Source organism: Cygnus olor, chromosome 12 (assembly GCF_009769625.2).
Source record: "Cygnus olor isolate bCygOlo1 chromosome 12, bCygOlo1.pri.v2, whole genome shotgun sequence".
Classification (NCBI taxonomy): Eukaryota; Metazoa; Chordata; class Aves; order Anseriformes; family Anatidae; genus Cygnus; species Cygnus olor.
In genome coordinates this window covers 17,012,467-17,034,225 of record NC_049180.1, presented here as the reverse complement: position 1 = coordinate 17,034,225, position 21,759 = coordinate 17,012,467, and positions in this window count along the sequence as shown.

Genomic DNA, 21,759 nt, shown 5'->3' with positions numbered 1-21,759 from the left:
AAGTCACAGCTTTCTTTAAAGGGTCATGTGTTGTTTAATTTGTTGCTCAGGTTCTGATGGCTTCCCTGAAAATCTCTCTATATAGCTTGCAGTTTATTTTTAACAACTTTCTGTGTGACTTCTACTTTGAGGGACTGCTGCTTTCCAACTTGTTAGCACAGGAGAAAAGCTACTGTAAGAAGAAAGTTGAAGGAGCTGCAGAATTCTTAAGACATCCAATTCAGAGGAAATATATTTTGTGCAGTCACCAGACTCCTTATAAACATAGGCACACAGGCATGTGTACATACATATGTATTTATATGACAGACATCACAGATTATATTTAAGATATTATTGTGTGCTGTCATAAGCGTGAAGAGGTTTCTATGTTTTTTAAGAGACACAACAAAATCTTTGAGATTTCATTAATATAATGGCCTGTTGCATATTAGTAGCTCAACTTGTGTTCATATAGCGAATAAATTTTTGCCTAAATTATACAGATATCATTTCCATTATAACAAACATCTGGCGTTAACGTCACTGACTTCACAGTCATATTCACAGATTTTGTATTTTTGTCCAAATAATAGTATTTAACGCAAAACCTACTATTATACTAGCCTTTAGAATTAATTGTCCCCCACAAGTGATTTGAAGTTGAAATATAGCATGATACAAATCTCAAATAAATATTTTACCATTTATGTGATAATGACTTCAGTTAAAATGCAGATAATAATTTGCAGTGCCCTCTGGCTTAGTTTGATCTCCCATATGTTTCAGGTTGTGTCTCATATAGAGGACAAAGTACATAAACCTTCCTCAAACCCCTGATGCAAAGACACAGTGTCAGTGAATCATTTTTTTTTTTTTTTTTACTGTAGTAGTTGTTTGAAAATCAGTTGCTATATGTCACAAGATCATGCAACAGTAATATATCTGCATAATTAGGTATTATCTTCTTCTCTTGTTGAGAGAAAGTATAGAAACTGGGCCTACACATGTGAAATCCCAAAAGGACCAAGAGTAAAGTCTGTGAAAACTGTACCCAACAGTACCCTGTACCAAGAACAACATGTTAAGTATACTGAAGATAAGAACTATGAACATAAATAATGCTTCTTTAAAAAATAATTTACATTTAAGTCATTTTAATATTTCTTCTTTACACTGTTTTTACCTTTCTGAATTAAAATATTAGTACTTTATCGTCTTTTTCACTCCACAATTACGGCGGTTCAATTATGCTCTTGCATATGTCAGGTACACTACAGTCTAATTTAATCTTCATTACACATTGCCATATTGCAATTATACATGCTATCAGAGTGTTAACACATATTTAAACTGTTATTCCTTTGTCACTGATTTACAAAGAGGTACCTGAAAAGAAGCAGATGTCATAATTACATGCTTATTCAGCTCATTTTATACTAAGTCTCAACGTAAATTGCAGATGAGCTAGGCATGTCCTGAAATTAATGTAGTGATAGTACACTAATGCTGTGATTCATTATGGTTTGTCAATGTGTTCCACTTCTGGAATGTGTGATAAAATTATATTAATACTGCACAGTAATGAGATTAATGAATTTGTACATGGGGAAGAATAATGGTTCCCTTTGTTAGACTATTGAAAAAATAGCATTAGGTAATTAAAAAGAATTAGTCAAACTCCATACAACCCCATTTATATTAAATTAATTTGTCTGGCTTCATTTCTAATAATTGATCACTCTCTGTAAATTATAAAGCATTCCTCAACCGTATGAACTACTACTGTAGGAGGAGAGATTCCAGAGTATTATGAACCATCAAGGTGGTCCCTGTGGGTTCATATTAATTAAGGTTTAACAGTTTGGAAAATTGTAGCAATTTTATGATTCATGTAATTAAACTCTGTAACAAAATGTCACAACTGCTAGTTATATCTGTGCCTATGATTTATATCTTACCCTTATTTCAAAGGAAGCAGGAGTAATGAAATATTCTTAAACACACAATCAAACAAAAAATGTACTGGTTGTTTTTAGTGTTCCTAACTAATCACATTAGCATTTCATTGCCTCTACTTCAGGCACTAATAGCCACCATCAGACAGTGCAAATTAGATTAATTTAATATTCAACATCATAAGCTTTTTCAACAAACGCTTGATTCTGAACTCTGACTAGCTTTACTCCTCTGTAACTCCATGTATTTCAGTTGCATTTTCTCCCGTTTTTCTACTGTGCAGAATCTCACCCCTTCCTTCTTTGGTTCTGTAATACAGCTAATATTTGCACACAAAAGCTACTTCAGTATGTTTGAAGTCAGATCCTTTAAACAAAACAGAACTGCAGTGTAACGTGACTGATGCTGAATTTCAGAGTCACATTTTGTAAAATAAAAAGATGTTCTTTGAAAATGGGTTTTCTTGTGAAAAAGGTCCTTGAATAACGTACAATACTCAAAAATTTAGACAATGCTCTTGGGGTGTTGCTTTTCTTCACTTGCTGCCAGAGTGTCTCACTTTTAAATTTTATTCATTTATTTATCTTTTACTAATCATTAATATTGAAGAGTAACTTGCAGAGGGAAATTCTTTTGACAAACGTGGTATTTTTACAAAAATGGAAGTATTTGCAAGGAAGTTTTACTTTTTACTGATTTCTCAGTTCTAAAAATATTTTTAAAACCCTGTAAATTCTTGGTACTCTCAGAACAAAAATGTCAGTTATCACCTCAGTTTAGCTTTTCATTTAACAATATTCTATCAGACACCACTTCTCATAAACCCAGAAACAGGAGCATTCCGAGACATCTGCCCTGCTGCGTGTCATTTGCAATTGATGGCATACCTTGCACAGTGTGGCTCAAAGATTGATAGTGGATGGCAGATCAATCAAGCATGGAGGTATCTAAATTCTATATTTCTTTCCACAGTAAAGATGCTTGCAACAAATCAGATACTAGGTTTGAGACTAATACAAAAGTAGGGATCATGTATTAAAAAAAAAAAAAAAAAAAAAAACTCTTTTTTCAAGGTTATACTTATTTCTAGACCCAAATTTTATCTAGAAAGCAAAACTTTGGCTATAGAAGTTTCCTTCCTTCCTTCCGCCCCCCCCCCAAATACTAAGAAAAAAAAAAAAAAAAAACATTTTTTCTTAGTCCCCCTCCTTCCCCAACTGTGAAGGATCTGCCACAGCTATACCTCAGCTTGTGTGCTGTGGCTTGTGTACAGAATGCACATGGCTTGCATTGTGTGGAACATACTCTGATGTGCTTTGTGGATTAATAGGATTCTTCTGCTCCTACAACAATACAGAATTCTGTTTTCTGGTAGAAATAAGTATCTGTTCTCAATGATCTTTGTTCTCAGATATCACGATAATAGGCATCAAATAAGTACCAGAGAAGAATACCGGTTAGTGCAAATGAGCAACAAATGTAAGGCTTGATGTGAGACCACAGAAGTCCATTTAATTGACCTAGCGGTCTTCCGACTAGACTCTGATTCTAAAAGGGTGTATTGCACCAACCAATCTTCACCAATTCTCAGGACAAAAGAGGACAGTGTGTTAGTAACACTGGGTCTATTCTGCAAGTCAGCATAAATCCTACAATTCCTCTATGTGTATTCTGAACCAAAATGGGATGGGTGCTGCCCACAGAAGTTCTCAACTGTCTCAGAAAACAGCAGATTCCCTGCCAGAAAATCAAAATGACTCTCCCTCTAAACTTGTAAATTACTCTGTTTAAAAGATATGGCATTCTCGGTCCATCTTTGAATGTCTATCTTATCTTAGCAGTTTTTCCTACCCGTTCTAGTAGTGATTAGTGAGATTCCAGTTTCAGGTGTAAACACTTCATAAATCTGTTTTAGGCAAGTGAGCAGAAATACACACCATAATTACAGGGGAAAAATTACTCTCATCTGTTGGTATTCATATTCCAGCTTTGCTTTTCGTTAGTTGGCTGGTTTTCCCCTCTGTATTATTATGCTGTCTCTTTCCTGGGAGTAAAATTTAGCCTAGGGCTCAGAGGTTCAGTAGATAACAATTCTAACCTAATCTAGTTATGACAGATTTAATATTAATGGGACTAAGAGGAAAATCAGTTTCCTGACAAATGATGATAAAGTGAAATCTTTAAGCAATAATAAAAATCAACATGCCATATCATGTCACCACTCATTCAAAAGTGACAAGCAGAAACAATCTGCTGAGACAACATCCAACCACAAGCATAATCATGTTTATGATTTAATTCCCATTTAACATCAATCACCAAATTAATAACCACTCTCAAAGAAAATTAAATCCTAAGTGTATTTTTTTTTCTTTCAAGTGTTATGATCAGAGAAGAAAGTCCTAATTAAATCTTAAACCAACTACATGTTTTATACATGTGACACCTGTAACTTGGCCAGCATTGTGAATTGGCCCCATGTGGATTTTTGTCATAAAAGAATCTGACAAAGCCTTCTAGCAGCTGCCATAAGTTTGATTAACATGTAACTTATCCTTTTGTGAAAGTTCTTGTTGTAAAGATTTTCTATTAGTTTAATGACTGTGCAGCCATTTTGTTTTAGGAAAATACCACACTATGCTGCTTCGTGTTCGGCACACAGTTCCTAGGGACAGCAGCAAGCCCACGTTTATTCTGCTCTTCCTATGTTAGTGCTTGTCAACAAGATATCCTACTCATATCTTATTTATTTTCCCAAGATGCTTCTTTGATACTGTAAGAATAATTTCTTTTAAGTTTTTAAGAGAATTCACATGGTTCTGTGTCTCCTGAATCTGGGGTGGCCAACTGCTGGCTTTTAAACTTCATGAAACTACCAAGCATTTCTATGGCAGACAGTGCCATTATAATGCAGCTGCACACCTTCATCTGTAAAAGTTAGCAAGCCTGGACACCTTCATGCCCAAACCATCCTTCACTAGGGCAGCAGACTCTCCTGGGAGCCTTTATGTATAAACTACTTCCAGGATCTCTCTCTTGCTTCTCCTCTCAGCTAACTGAGGATTTGGTTATGTGACACAAAAATTTGCCATTGCTGCTCCAGATGATTGTGCCTTACTGAGACAGGAAAGTTTAATGTAAATATGTTGTAATCAAAAGTAAAGGAGTTTTGGAAAGTCATAGAAATATGTATATTTCAGTACTGAAGATGTTCTTGTTCTTTATGTCAGCGCTTGTTTTTTTTCAAACAATATTCCATTAATTTAAATAATCCTTATGCAAAACTCAGACTAATGCCCTTGTACCTGATACATGCAATTGCAAATTATCTCTTTGCCTTATTTGTACATCAAAATTGCAGATATAGGAGATCTGATACCCTGTGTTAATATTTTACTTCACATCCATGAAAGAAGCCAGTTGGGGAAAAAAAAAGCATTTGCCTGAGAATGAATTAAATACAAACGATATTACTTTTCTGTATTCCTTTTACAATGTTCAGCAAGGGAATATAGTTTGTTTCAGGGTCACAGATTCTGATGTAGGCAAAGCAAAGTTCACTTGTGATAAACCAAATAATATATGATATATGCTTAAAACTACTCTTTATGAATCGCAGTCATGTGATAACATCCCATTTCTTCCTGCCTCTTTAAGCTATAACATGCTTTAGGATGTTATAACATGCAAGTCTGTTATTAAAAATTCTGCTGAATTATTCAGGGCTAAATCAAGATGCGAAGACACCTTTTTTGAGACAGAAAATTGGCAAACTCTCTCTACTATGCCTTACAGCAAGAAAAACAATCTTACTGCAGCTGTTGTGTTTATCATAAAATCGTTGCTATAAAAATGTTACCTGAATACAAAAAAATTATTTTTATTTAAACCTCCCATACTGAGAGGCATATTTCCTCAAACAATTATGTGATCTCCAAGGCCTGCTGTGATGTCTGGCATAAAGTGGTTAATTTATTCTCACTTAAAAGTTTCCTGAAATGTCAAGCCCAAATTTTAATACACTTTGTCACTGAAGGTCAGATTGTGAGCACCTTTGCTACACTGGCAAACAGCAACTCCCAAGAGTAGTTCTACTGGCTTCCCAGGAACTTGGGGTGACAGCTGCACACCAAGTCACAGTCTACCCCTTACTGACTTGTCACAGCAGAGTGAAAAATACTCGGCACACATAAGAGTTTCACAGTCTGGTCATAGCCACAATCATATAGCATATTTTTCATTTGAACTACTGGCTAATAATTTGAAATAAGACATCTGCATGTATGGTGGGAATTCAAAAATATAACTTCCTACAAAAGGGTTATTTCTGCAGAAAAGATCATTTTTCACTTCATGTTTCTTCACGGGAGAACTAGTACTCCCTGCTTTTCTGTCTCTTTAATAAGTGTAATGGTTTCCTTAGAAAACTTCAGGACCACAAGTGTGAACACCAGCTTTAGCACAATATCCGCAAATAGTTCCAAGACAACTGTGTTTACATGTATATGCTTAACCAATTCGATGTAGGTTCCTAAAGGCATTTCAGCATCTCACTCCTATTTTTATACTTGATTACCATTTAATTCAGTTAGGCGTCTCAAATACTTTTGAGGCTCTGTATCTTAGTGCTGAAAGATGTGATCCTAAATAGCAATCATATAAACAGTATCTTGCATCTAACTTTTAGAAGCTTTTTGTCCACAAACTTCCAACCCAAGTCATGTATATGCACTCATCTGCAATACCACTTGAGATTTTCTATTCGTTTCACATAGGCAATACGGCACCTATACCAAGTCAGTATCAGAGGCATTTGGACTTGTGCCTTGCAGATGAACACCTTTACACTTTTTCACTAGTCTTCTACACCCTGCATCTCTGCCACTGTGCATTTGTGGGTAACACACACACACAGACCTACCAAAACAAAACTAGGAAATACTGGTGGAGATCCTGATCCATGAGTCTTTAATCATCACAGCTGAACTAAGTCTGTATTTTTTCAATACATAATCATACATAATCTTTTTCTTATTTTAAACTTCACTAAGAAGGACCTACTGCTCTGAGAACAAACCTAGGGGAGAAATCCATTGTCACCTGAGGAACAGAAGAGCTGCTGAATACATTTCTCTCTAGATACAGGTTGAACACCTGGCCAACTAGAAATTAAGAATTTTGCCATTGAATATAACAAACTTGGGGGTAGTTGCCTCTAGAGAACATATGCAAATCAATAAGTAGATTTTGTATACCTATCTTTTCAATTACCTTCTTTCCTTTTTCTGCAACAAAAGCACTGCTAGTGAAGTATCAGAGTCCAAAACACATGATTGTCTGCAGGCTACAAATACAAGATTTCATAGCTGAGTAAGGCAGACTTTCACAATTCCTAATAGAAGCATGGAGGAAGAATTTTCTTGTTGATGATTTTTTAGCCTTGACTATGGGTCTTCCAAACATTGTAATTAAAAATAAAAATAAAAAATGCTCACATACTATTTCTTGACATTATTGATGTGATTTCCAGAACTATCTGCACTCACCCATAAGCAATTCAGTCCCCTAAGAAGTATAAATATGCACATAAGTTGTTACATGACCTCATAATATATGATAATACTACCTCAGGAAATATTATTAACCTTTTCTGAAATATCGAAAAACACCTTAGGAAATACAATATCATAGACAAAGTTATAAAGAAACAGATATCACTGGAACCATATAAGTACACAGAATTGCTAGCTTAGAGAAAAAATTCCTTAGGCCTCTCACATGAAATGAATTCTGCATTCATAGCTCCACTTTTCCAGTGCTGTATTTCTCCCCTTTATTAATTAAAGTTCATTTGCTCTGAGACTCATTGAGCTCAGCTTGTCCAGCATGCGTACCAGCTGGCAGCAGGGGGTGTTAACCAGAGAGACCCAGAACGGGTGGATCGACACTTCCTCCCTGAGTTAAATGCAGGAAACCAGTCACATAAGCAGGAGGTTTGAGAGTATTAGCAGTGGTTTTATGGGGAATTAATCTTGTTTCAAAGAGTAAATCTACATGGCACCAAGCTGGATTGAAATAAAGCACTGCGCTAACTATGCAAGCTGGAGAGCTTGTACTGCTAGAGCAATGTGCTCAGGGATGTTTTGAGCTTACAAAGATACATGCTTTAAACCACTCATATCCAAAAAAAAAAAACCTAGCTTTTTTTTTTTTCCCCCCCATCAGCTCCATTCTTCCTTTATTCCTTTACTGAACAACAATGGTCTAATCTGAGATGCAAATCTTACTTGCCACATTCTGCTTTATCTAAAATAGGCTTAATCTGACAGGATTTATAAAACGATATACCCACAGTGTGGAACCTCTTCCAGCTTCAGGTACCCTCTGGTCAAGACGGTCAAGAACATACTTTATAAAGCACTCTTTTCATCAGTTCTCTTTCAGACGACTGAAGAAATTTTGGTCATGTCTTGCTTTAGGCAAATGTTACAAGGTTACTTTCATCAGAGTGAGATCAGAACTGTACAGATCAACTCATCAGATTAAAATTATGTTGCATAGGCAGGCATTTCCAAATTTCCAAAAATTACTCAAGAAATTATAACAATAAAGTTAAAAACTCCTCTGTAAGGCAGGTTTCACTCAATGCCCCTGCGCTGGCTGCATGTAGAGGCTTTGGGTGTCACCTGCATTCTGAGAACAGTTGTTAAAGGTTTATATTTCAGTCCTGCTGGACTTCTGCCTCTGGCCATTTTTTTCAGCGAGTAAAACCTCACATGGAGACTGATATCTGTGCCCTGGTCCATTGCATCTTGCTCCTACTTCTTTTTTTCTGTTTAGTAGGGTGTCATTGATACTTGCCATATGCTTTGGTCTTATGTGCATAGCCAATGTTAACCACGTCTTTAACAAGCATTTGGCAAAGTAGTAGAGCAGAAGATTTTTGAATGGGTAATTGGTAGTTAGGTGTGCAGCCCATATTGACTGTTAGCAGTTTCCCTTCTGAAATTATGCTTAAAAAAGACATTGAAAATGCTGTCCCATTTGAGTGGCCTTCCTTTAAAGACATGTGGAGACAAGACAAACCATAGTCAACTTTTAATCCTGCCTTTCATAATAAATCTGAAGGAAAATTATTGCAGTAAAATTTAGAAAATTATTCTTCTTTAAACACAAGCCTAATTACAAATGAACATCAGCTATAGGCTATCAACAAATGCTGTTTATTACATTGATTATAACAGGGAATCCCTAGGGTTAGTTGATGAAATAAAGATTTAATTTGAGGGTAAAGCACAACAACAAAAATGTAGCTAATTGTAAACAATAGTATTGCAAGTCCAGCTGAGTCCATCAATATAAAAACAGAAGTTAACCTCATCCTTCCACTATTGTAAACATATTAAATGCTATTTATTGTGATTACATGTGTGTGGCCTGTTACAGCCTAAATAGGAACATTTTCGTGACTAAAAGACATAAACATCAGATAACTAACATCATTATTCCCATTTAAAAGATATAAAACCTAAATATTAATTTAATAGTAAGGTTAGCAAATTAGGAAACCACACACACTAAAATCATTGCAATAACATCCATTGCTAGTAAAATCCCCTCGTTCCAAGAAGATTAAAAGTACAGGTGGGATTCAGCAGTAGTTTATATGCTATCCTGACACATGTCATAAACAGAGATTTTATACAAAAAAGAATACAGATTTTCAGCCAAAACAGAATGACTCAGAGTAATGGAAATTAAGTTAAAAGAGTTAAAAGAAAAAAAAAAAAAAAGAAAAAAAGAAAAAAAAAAGAAATAAAGTCCTGTTGAAAACAATGCTTGTGAAGAAGAGAGGGAAGCAGGGACCCTCTGCAAGCTCGCGGACGTCACTCCGCTGGCTCGGAAAGGAGGCCGTGTTGTGAACTGACTGCTGCAGGCACACAGCACTCACGACAGCTCTTTGTGGGGCCAGCCCGAGTTCAGCAGAGCAAACTCACCCACTACCACCCCAAGCAAACACAGCTATGCTGCCGGCAGGGCCAGACTGTGCTTACAGGCAAAGCAGCTGTGATGTACAGTCAGACTCACGAGCTCTCCTGGACCTCATCGTATTGTGCCTGGAGCTCCTGACCTGAGCTGACCTGAGCTCCCCTCATGGCTTGGTGTGTAAGTAGTGCAGACCTCAGCAGGACTGAAAGTTTTCTCTTCATCTTGTAGCACCCAAATTATCTGTTTATTCTGCTGATGAGGCTATCACAGCAACCCATTACAAATGCTAATGGAAAAGTTACTAAAGGGGATCCCTGTTGTATGTCTTATGTCAAAGCAGCTTATGCTTTGGCAACACTTGACACCCCAAGGTGTCACCCTTGACATTGATGATTGACATTGTCATTGATGATGACAATGATTGACACCCATTTGGGGTAACGCCAGGCACCTCAGAAAGGCATCTTTTTGGTAGTTTCATGACATTGCAAACAGCTGTGGTTAGAGACTAGTGGAAAAAGCAGAAACCATGCTAACTTCCAGGGACATCCCCTTGCCTTATCCCTTTCCCTTCAAAAGTGTTACTGGAGACAGTCCCTGACACAAAATGGTTAACACTTTGGAAGTTTGTTTCAAGCGGGTAAATCATGGGGACACACTGATTTGCAGTCTGAAGCCATGGCAGATTTGCATGCAGGAATAGGGTTTGTCTTCAGGGTTACATCCTCCTTGCCTTTCATGTTTTGAAGTTCATCTAGTAAAAACTCAGCTTTCTTAAACAGTTAGTGTCACACTGCTCTTTTTCCCCTGCTGTTCCTCATTTCCAAGTGATCTCTACTATTATTATTTAACTTTATTCAGTACTGCTTTTTGGAGTAATATCTAAGTATTGCAGGCATCTAATATCAGCCATCCTTAAGGGACATTTTTTTTATTTCTGCACTGGTTTTCTTGACATTGTTATCATTACTGTAAGCATTGGTTTGAATAATCAAATGGTGGCCTGTAGACACTGGAAGAAGAAAGGTCAGATATTGTATATGACATATGATTTGCACATCCTCAAAAGGGAAATGAGTCATTCACATAATACAAACAATGATAACTCAGTTGCATATGACTGAGATGTTAAAGATAAAATATGTTTATAAATGAATAAACTTCCTGATTATAGTGATATGTTATGGTAAAATGAAAAAAAAAGGGGGGGGATTTTATTTTGTGTAGCAACATTTCACTTAAAAATAATGCTGGAGGAGTACTGATATACAATGTCCATATGATTCATAGCACAGCTCATTTATTCTTTTAGACCCCTCTTTAAGTAGAAAAGCATCAGTGGCTTGTGGTTAGCAGCTGAACCACTCAGAAGCACAAAGTATGCTTTGCAGCGTGGATAAGAGCACTGCCTACAAGTATAACTCCACAGTTCATAGAATCATAGAATCATTAAGGTTGGAAAAGCCGTCCAAGATATCTGGTCCAACCAACCCCCTACCACCAATATCACCCACTAAACCACATCCCTAAATACCATGTCCACCCTCTCCTTAAACACCCCCAAAGTTATCACAAGAGCTTTGGTACGGAGACCATAAAGACATTGCACCATGTTTTAAAAGAGTTAGTAAAAGAAAAGGAAAGGGCTACAACATACATCAAACCAAAATCAAGAATACATTTAGTTGTCATTTCTAGCTCTTCACATGGTGACCACTTGTGTGAGTAGATCCTCCAAAGTAAAATCTAGTCTTCTAGCCAACCAGATAAAGAATTAACTGGGGAAGCTCATCTCAACTGTTTAAAGCAGAGGCCAGGTAGCCTCTCTGCTGCTCTATTTCACCATATCAACACTGCAGGAAGAGAACTGAGTGGTGGGGAAGAACACGTATGGGGCTGGCAGTCACTGAGAAGGCTGAGATGACAGGGTCAGCTCTCCTGGCCCTCACAGTGTGGGCAACGTGCCTCGAGCCCTGTGCTTGCCTGCAGAAGCTGCTCTCTAGCTGCTGCTGAAGAAAACCTGTCACAGACAGCAGCTATCTTCTTTGGACCATGTTTTATTCAGAGAAGCCATGCTTTGCCAGCAGATATCCCCAGCTCAGCAGCTTCAGAGGGGGTTCCTAATACAGAAAAATATTAAGAACATCACAGCTTCCTTTCCTTTTTCCCAGTGCATTTGGTGATCACTTTGGCTCCCTTCCATGCTGCACAGCAGTTGAGAGTATTTGATCTTTGGTTAGGATACCTCATAGTCTTGCCCAGATGAAAGGTTCAACTCAGCTAGGTGATTAGGAGTCCAGTTTGAAAGCACAGCAGGATAAAGAGCTCAGATTAAAATCAGAAATATTCCAAACACCACAGCTCTGAGAGGGCTAAAGTTGAAATTAAATATTGGAGTCAGCACAATGCAAGAAATTCACAACCAACTGGTGTATATCTTGCATAATAAAAGTTTAACCACATATGTTCTTAATATTCAGGGTAGAGACTCAGATATGACCTGGGTAAATCCACTGTAATATGAACCAAAACCTTTGTTGTGTACCTTCAGCTTCATATCTACAATGCTGAAGGTTTCGACTGCAGTCAGCTAACTCTCAACAATATCTCAATTTACCTGGCTAGTTACTTACAAACAGCTGATAATTATTTATGCTTTCAGTGAAGCTGTAATGTATTTTATCACATTTTGTATGGTACTTTCAACTGTCATAAACCAGTACAACAATCTGTCAACATGAAATAATTAATAATTATTATGTGAGTGACTGATTTACTTTGGAGAACATGAAAGGCCATGAAACCTGGAGCTTCCTGGTCTACATAGTGTGCATAAAGGAAATGAGCATAAGCAATCACTGTCAGCTGTTCTTGTAAGTAAGAATTGAATCATTTATCTGTCTGCATGTATACATTATCATCATCTCCCACTCTGAGGTAAGCCCTAATAGCACTTTATGGTACAAAAATAGGTTGTTGCAGACATTTCATAAAAAATACCACTTCTTTCTTTTGAGAATGATAGCTGAACACATACATATTTAGTATAAAGCTTAAACATTTTTTTTTTAAATTGTATAATTTTGGCCCTGTGTTACACTGAGTTTTTATCTGCACCCACTATAGCAGAAATGAACCCCAGATCTGATTCAAATTTGTACAGTGTAGTATAGTAGTAATCATATTTAAAATGCTTATTCTCTCCCCTTATTTTCATTTATGATAATTGTGTCCAGCATTAATCACCTTCAAATACCATTAACTGTTTTAGCACTTCAACTATTTTAGTCTTTTTGTTTTCCTTGAGAATGCTGATTTATTCCATAGTCTTTATTTCTAGTCATGAAACTATTTCAATCAATCATAGGACAGTGTCTCGCACTAATTAAAGTCACAGAAAAACTTGTTTGGGTCTAAGGAGAGACAAAGCATATACCCACTACCTTCGTGATTTAGGGTTTGCCACCACCTCAGCCGAAGTCTGAAAACCAAGGTGAAACCTGGAAGTATTTTTGAGCAAACATACAATTCAAAATAAATCTCTGATTTTCTTTCTATGTGAGCAAGATAACATGGTAGAAGAGTTTAAAGTAGTATAATAAATATTTTACAAACTGTGAAGAATGTAACACATGAGGCTGTATGAATAACCAATTGTTTTGATTAGAGGCTGAGCCACTCCCAGAAAAAGTAAAATGCAAGGTTTTTTTGTTTTTGTTTTTGTTCCACCCCCCCCCCCCCCGGTAAAATATATGAGATCTAAATATAGCTAAACAGAATAACTATATAATAATGCATTATAACAATAAAGTAGTATATTATGCATTAAATATTTTACATAGAATAACATTTTGTTTGTAATAGTTAATTTGAAAAGGATGTTTTTGTCCTGTAAGTAGGTTTTGTTCTAAAGTTAGCTCTGCGTGTGACACATCCATGTATGATGTGGAAGCCTGTGAAACGCCTGCAGGCTGGATGACAGAGGAGGTGCTTTCTAGAACTGCACTCGGTGCTCCTGTGTGACAGCATGGCTCTTTCCTGGCTCTGTTGCATAGCCAGTGGCCTACAGGCAGAACTAGGCAAGCACATCTGTCTGACTGTAAGCAGACTGAGTGCTGAGATCAACAGGTAGGAAACCATCTGCGACCACAGATGAGAGCTCCCAGAGTCCAAGTCCTTCAAACACCAAATTCAAATGGTTCAACAGAAATCTAGCAGGGTTCAGAGTTCAATCAGACTGCAAACAAATGTTTTAAAAGTTCCCCAAATCAATCCTGCCATATCTAGACTGCTTTGAAAGTGCCATCACTGCCAGTGTACACTGCCCTGCAGCAGGAGGGATGGAGTGGAGCTGAACTTTGCCATTCCCCACCCTTTTGCACAGGCAGAGTTGCATGCTAAATATAACACACAAACCTTGAAAAGCTCTGAACCTTCCACTGCGTTCTTTTCTCTCTCATTCCTTCATTCCTTGTACCATATTTTACTTTTAAAGGCATCTTTCTCAGTCATTTAAAATGCATTCTGTGTGTTTTAATCAAAAAAGAAAGTAACTTTAACACTTCCAAGCACTGGGGAAGAGGAGAAGAATATCAAAAGCAGAGTTTCCCCCAGACTGCTTTCTGGTACTTATTCCATAGAATGCAATAATTATGTTAAAAAGCTAAATTAAAGAATCCAATTTTTGGAAATGGGTTTCAAAGGGCACATTTAACACTAGAGAAAGTTCGATCTGATTTCCCCCATTAGAAGAGGAGGAAAATCCAATTTTATCTAGTTTTGTTCTTTTAAAAAGATGATATATAGAAGTTACTTTGAAAATCCTCCTTTCAAAGCAGAACCTAGTGTAAGCATTGTGCTACTTGCAAGCGCAATTAAAACTGTTCCGATAATTCTGCCTGAAAAAAATTAGCAGCATATTGAGAAGGCAAGTTGCTTTCAAAAATGTCCATGGCAGAAATGCTTCTGTGGTAAGCTGGTATTGATTCTGAAACAATCTCACACATGATAAATGAAAGCACATTTAGGGAGACGATTCAGTCATAAGAGCCACAAATCAATCAGCTTGTCCAACATGCAGACTAAATTCATTTTTAATTCTTAGTAAACTCTTGATTTGGTGGTAGGCCATTGTTTACTTTGAAATTGCTTTACAAAGGAATGGGGGAGGAGAGGAAACCATGGTAAAGCCAATCTTTTATCAACGAGTTAGAAGTTGGTATTTCATTTAGGGCTGGGACAGAGGAAAATCTGATTGTGTCCTGGATAATGCAAACCTTTATCTCCTACTGAATGATCACAAAGTTTTGGGCCATATATGCCCTTTATCTGCAGCAGTGTTTCATAATATTTCTCACAGAGTGAGACATGGCATCACTAATTTGTAGCAGAGCATAGTGTAATTGGCATGTCCATATTCGTAAGCAATAATCTGATGTACACAAGAGCTGCTGCATCACTTTGGCAAGCCATGCTGTATTTCTGACAAGCAGTTTTCATTGTGTTGTGATGGCTCAAAATTAAAACTGTAGTGAAACTGCATGGTTAAAAAAAAAAAAAAGAAAGAAAGAAAAAGAAAGAAAGAAGTAATAATAAAAAAGCCCACAAACCTATCCTCACAGAATCCTCAGCTTTCTGCAAGGATTCATCAACTGTAACCTGGTTGGAATTTGGAAGGTTACTGGAACACTGCCAACTTAATTAGTTTATATAGCTATCTTTTGGTGATTTTGCTCTGATATTACTCCTTAATTTCTGAAATGTCAGTACTTCAATCCAGAAATCTAACCTAGCAGCTGCATTTAGACAATCCGTGATTCTGTAGAGAAATATCCCCTAGGCGAGGCTGCTCGGTCATTTCGCTCTCGCCAGCCTACAGACGATTGATCTTGAGGAGGAACGCGACCTAGACAAGTACTGGGAGTAAGGCCAGTTGCTGGGCCTTACGCAGCAGACTCTCCCATTAGAACCTGAGCCAAGTCTTATTAAACCAGGGCCTCACAGAGAGCTGTACTGTGAGAACAAATACAGATATTCTCACTCAGGGGTGATGTAAATGTGATCTTTTGAGACTTGTATTTCAAGATTAATTTTTGGAGAGCGGAAGCAGAATATGTACTTTTCTTGCTCCTTTTTTCTCCTACTTCCAATTAAATGGGAAGTTACACAGTTTTGTATACAAAGGCTTTCTAAACATAAAATTACTTCTTGGTAATTTCTTCTCTAAGTATGATCTGTCTGTCCATTGCCTCCTCTGTCCTTACATATGTACAGAAATATGATGGCCTAAACCCACTACACTTGGTTTTTCCTTCCCACATTGGTAGATAAAATCTACATGTGCCCCAGGCTCATGTATTTCTGGAAAATACACATTCATTTGATTTTTTAATTTAGCCAATATTAGTTATGTTCCTGTAAATATTTCTAAAGATACTTACAGAAGAGGACCGTGTGTGGACTGAGTACACACTGCCAGACAGATGTCATACAGAATGGACCTCTGGAGCCTATATTTATTCAATAAGTGAGCTGTTCTGCAGTAAATTCATTTTTCTCTTACCCATCTGGAACACAAATCGTGTGCAATGTGTTTTAGTTCTGTATACAATGGAGAGCTAGACTATGGAAAAATCCATTTAGATAGTTTTGTTTTCTAAATCTTATTTGTTCCTGCCATCGTACTATAATCAAATAAAAGACTAAAATAAAAACCCAGATATGAACATCTCTAAACGCTGCAGTCAGAATTGTAATTGGATGTGAATTTCATTGCTAGGATTTTAAAGCTGCAACCAGCTGACCCAGAATTTCAGCTCCAAAAATTCAAAACGTAAAGATTTCCAAAATTCTCATCACAGAAACCTAAGTATAGTTATACATATACACCTAAGTTATACATATACACCTAGACACATGTCTTGGACAAAAGGCATCAAAACTGTGGAGAATATATAGTTTAGCTGTCTGAGCTAAGAAAAAACAAACAAACAAAAAAAAAAAACATATGGACAAGGAAAAGCAGTTTAGTAGTTTATATGTTTTTATTCTGTGAAGGTCCTATGCTTCAATCATTTCTGTCAAGTCTAACTTCTTAAAGTGAATGGATTTTAAAAGCCTCCTAGTCAGCCTCAGAAAAAATGTCTTGCAGACACTTCTAAGATAACAACTATAAGATCATTAAACCTCTTCCAACAAGTTCAACTCCTCCTCCCTTCTCCTGTCCCTTAAAACAATCAAACTTTCAGGAAACCCCTAACAAACAAAAGCATTTGGAGGAAATATTGTGTTCTGCTTCTTGTGGTGTAGAGGAAGAAGAAGGGAGTATCTCATTTCACTGTTGTGTTTTAATGAGAAAAACTAGCCCTTTGCTTTTTATCCTTCAAACTCAGAGCACATGAGAGGCATACTGGAAACCCAATAATACTTCCTTGAATGACCAGTAAAAACCTGTTAGTTCCATTCATTTTACAATAATAAAAAATCACCAGACTCCCATATCAACCTCAGCAATCCGTTAAATGCAGGCACTGGTAAATGACATTATTTGAACGGTAATTAATTCTTACATGGCTTAGAAATATGTATTCAACTAATATCAGACATGAAGGTATTTGTCAAATTTTATTGGATTTAAACATAGGTCATTTGTTTTCATTTCCTTCTTATCATAGATATATAGCTTTTCCATTTTTACTATATAAATTGGAGTATCATATTCGCTGTTGAAAGCAATATTAAATTACTTTTAGGAAACAAAGAATATTATATATGTTTTTTCTGATCTGTTTTAACCAGAATAAAGCTGCACATAGGTATATTTTAGTTTTGGGATATGGAATATCTCTGTCTTTCCCAAACATTGTCTACTGTAAACCAAACTGAACAACTTCGGAAGTGTTCCTTTTCACTGAAATTTGAACCCTATGGAGAATGCTTGGCATATGGATTAAAAAATGGATGTGAAAAACCAGTCATGATTGGAACAAAGGGATTTTTTTAGACCACAGGCATGGATATAAACTTGAAGGTGCAATCCATCCTAGTTTCAGTTATTAGGATATATAATTTAGAAATTACAAATGGATCAAGTCAAAGGTGATAAATGAGACAGCATACACACACATGATGGTATTCAGGAAGGAGAAGTAATGGTTTTGTTTGTTTGTTTTTCTGGATTCTACGTGTATTTATATATAGGAATCAAATTTACAGTGTTAGGATACCTATATCACATGAAACCAATGTTTTACTATTTTCCATTTCTGAAACCAGTCAGAATTACTAAAGAGGTAAACCCAAAGGTGGTCCATGCCATTGCATTTCTACATTACCAGTGAGCTCCTAGCATCTGCATTTAATGCAAGCAACATCAAGCTTAAGGATATGTTGATCCCTGGCTTGGTGCTAACTGAAGACCCACCCTATCCTGTACAATTGCAATATAACTACCAGGGATTTATGACAGAGTAACAGAGCGCTTCCCACATAAAATCATCAGCAAGTGTAAAATCCCTTCCCGAAGGGCTAAATTCAAACCAACGGTGTTCGTTTTCAACTAAGTTTTGTGTTTAAAGGGTTGAAAATTACCTAGCCAGTTGTTCAGCTGCATTTTCTTAATATCTGTAGCTCTCACTGACTGAATATCTGAACAAAACCTCAAAGACTTTTGTATTATTCAAATATCAAAACCAAAGAGATCTCCAACCTGCCAGCAAAAACAGAAAGCCAAAATAAAGCAGCACAGTCACAGAAACAGCTTTGTTATTGAAAATCCAAAGCCCCAAACGAATACAGAACAAACCTCAAAACTCCCAAGCTAGACTGAAGCATTTTTCTACTCCTTCTGACTAATACTGACATGAGTAGAAACAAGGAAAGCATTTTTGTTACTTTTATGGATCCATTTAAACTACAACAGGAGCAATGGAAGTCAAACACAACCCCATTTTATGGATTGCTTTCCATGATGGGCTCAACAAAGTGGAAAAATATGCATCGATTAGAGTTGGAGAGAACAGACCTTAACTTCTATTGGACAGCAGCTTCCTTTCCTCCCCATTCGTTTTATGATGCATGCCTCCAATTGCAAAGTACTATAAAAAGCTTCCTGAAATTCTTGGCACAGCCACAGATTTGATTCCGCAATGGCTTCCAGTGATTAACAGAATGCTAGAAAGTGCAAGACAAATAAGATCAGGTGAATGGGGAAAAGAACTAGAGTATCATAAAAAGTGCACATAAAGTGCATTCCCTTTGCCAACACAGCAAATGCTTATAAAAGGAGTGTAGTTTTTGAAAGTCAATCCCTCACATTCTGAGCAGAAACCAGATGAATTTGTAAAGATCGTATTTTCTGTTTATAAATACTTTTTTTTTTTTTTATCAGAGACATAATTTAACTGGCAGTGTGCTAGAAACACTTTAAAATTCACTTGTTTCACTAAAGTCCCAGACTGTTTCTGATGTCTTTCATTGACCAATAGTAACTTGATCTTCAGCAAATAAATTATTAAAATGCTAACTATAAGGTTGTACATTATAAAGCCTGACTACATTATAATATTTGCTCCTCCAAGCAGCTCCTTAAAATGCATATTTAACTAATTTATCCTACGCTTTGTGCCCCTGTGGCCCTGGAAGGTGAAGCAACATCACTCATAAGAAATATTAACATTGGCTGTTTATCAGGCATCTGTGAAACAGAAAAGCAATAAAAGTGTTAGTGCACACACTCAATTACTATTGAAATATCACAAAAATTATTCAGTGTCAGAAATCTAATTTTGTATGATATTTCTATATATTTTAGCAGTTAATTTTTCAGTATTAGTGAATTAATATGCTTTGAATACCCCTGTAGCTACAGTGGAAAAATGGACCAACACACTTATTTAGTGCTGCTACCCAAATCCATTAGACAAATTTTCTTTACAGCAGAGCATTGATGAAGGGAATGTCCCATGTTAATGTAAGAATAATCAATTTAGAATGCTTATGACAATTAACAAAGCTGGAGATAAGCCTTGAAAGCACCATGCTTTGTCAGCTCTGATTTGGATTAAACTTGCCTAATAGGATCATTTTTCTTCCAAAAGGTACCTTTTTAGGCAGACCTATCAATTAATATGAATTATGCATGTATAAAAGGAGTATGGTCATTAATTAGACAAATTAATTTTTATGATGCAGTGAATAGACTAACATCAGAATTATGTGAGATATCATTCTCCAATTCATATGTATTTGGAATAAATGAATAGTTTACATTTGCATGGTTATTACAGACTCAATCATTATTAATCAATGACACCATATCGGACAGCCAAATATAATCCGTTTCAAGTTTCTCATGGTCACCAGGTATATTCAGTTCACACTTTGAGGACAAATTTTACTCTGACTCACATGCTTTCACTAGTCAGAAGACTATGTACATCCCAGGGAAATACAAGCAGAGCGTGTTATGTGCTGTGTATTTCAGGGCATTGTAATGATAAAAAGGGGGAAATTAAATAAATATAATCTAACTCTTCTGGCATCAATTTTAGCTGCAGAATTGAAAACATTCAAAAATTTAGAGAGGCTTGTGTTAATGCTGTCCCATACTTTGATCCTGAAACACTGTTTTATTTCAGCCACTAGTAATTTACCACTCATTGCTTCCTTTTTGCCTTTAAGCCTAATGTATATATGTTTCAAAGTGTACTGCAAAACCTTTACAAACTAAAAATGTATATTTAAAAAATCAGGCTCTCAGAATCCATAAATGGGTTTGAATTTTAAAAGTTTAAGTATTTACATGGTAGATATAGTTCTGCAAATATTAATTTTAAAATCATTGCCTGATGGTATCTCTTGCATGGAAAAGATAATATTACCATTTCCATTCAAATGTGTTAGGAACTATTAAACACTTATTAAAGTTATTTTAAACTTTGCTTGCTTTACATTTAATGAAGTGAATGAAGGATGGAAAAATCTACACACTTTACGCACATTCAATTCTTAAAAATTTCTTCTTGCCACATACCTTTTATCCACTATTTATACATCAGTTGTAGCCAAATATAGGGAAAGAATTATTCCTGACTACCTTATTTGGCTCTCAGAGAAACAGGATAGCAAACCCTCAGAGAGGAAGGTATTTAAATGTCCAGTCCCCTTCTGATAAAGCGCTGGTCTTGGGGAATATATCCTCCCTGTGAATGACAGGGAGGCAGGAAAGCCCCCAAGGACTAATGCCCCCAACACTGCCAGGGATTGCTTTTCCCAATGCAAATGAAGGGGTCACAGTCCGGGAGAGAGCTGCCCTGTGCCACGTGATGAGCCTCTTGCATTTCCAGCCTAAATTTATTCCTGGTCACTTTATAGCGGTTCATGGCTCCACAGCCACAATGCTGGCTCTGTCTCTCGGCAGCCCCTGTTTTGCTAGGCTAGCCAAACCAAGTCAGTCAGTCCTGTCCCATAAGAAAACTCCCTGACCTCCTACAAATGCTTGCAGCCCTTCCCTGGGCTGGCTCTGATCTGAGCTTCTCTTCTTGATGCTGGGTGAGCAGATCTGGATACAGGATATTCTAAGCAAGATGCTACCAATCCCTCAGCAATAACATGAAAACCTATACTGCTTGGAAAGAAACTGGGAATTTGCCTTCCTGCCTGTGTAGATCTGAGCACCCTCTAGGGAATTGCCACATGTTTTGCAGCATTTCCATGTCTTATAACTTGTCACTCTGGCTTTGCTTTATTCAAAATTCTTGTGTTGGATTTATCCTTGGATTTTCTAATTTAACTGTGAAACTAAAAGGATCTACACAGGAAAATGCAGACTCA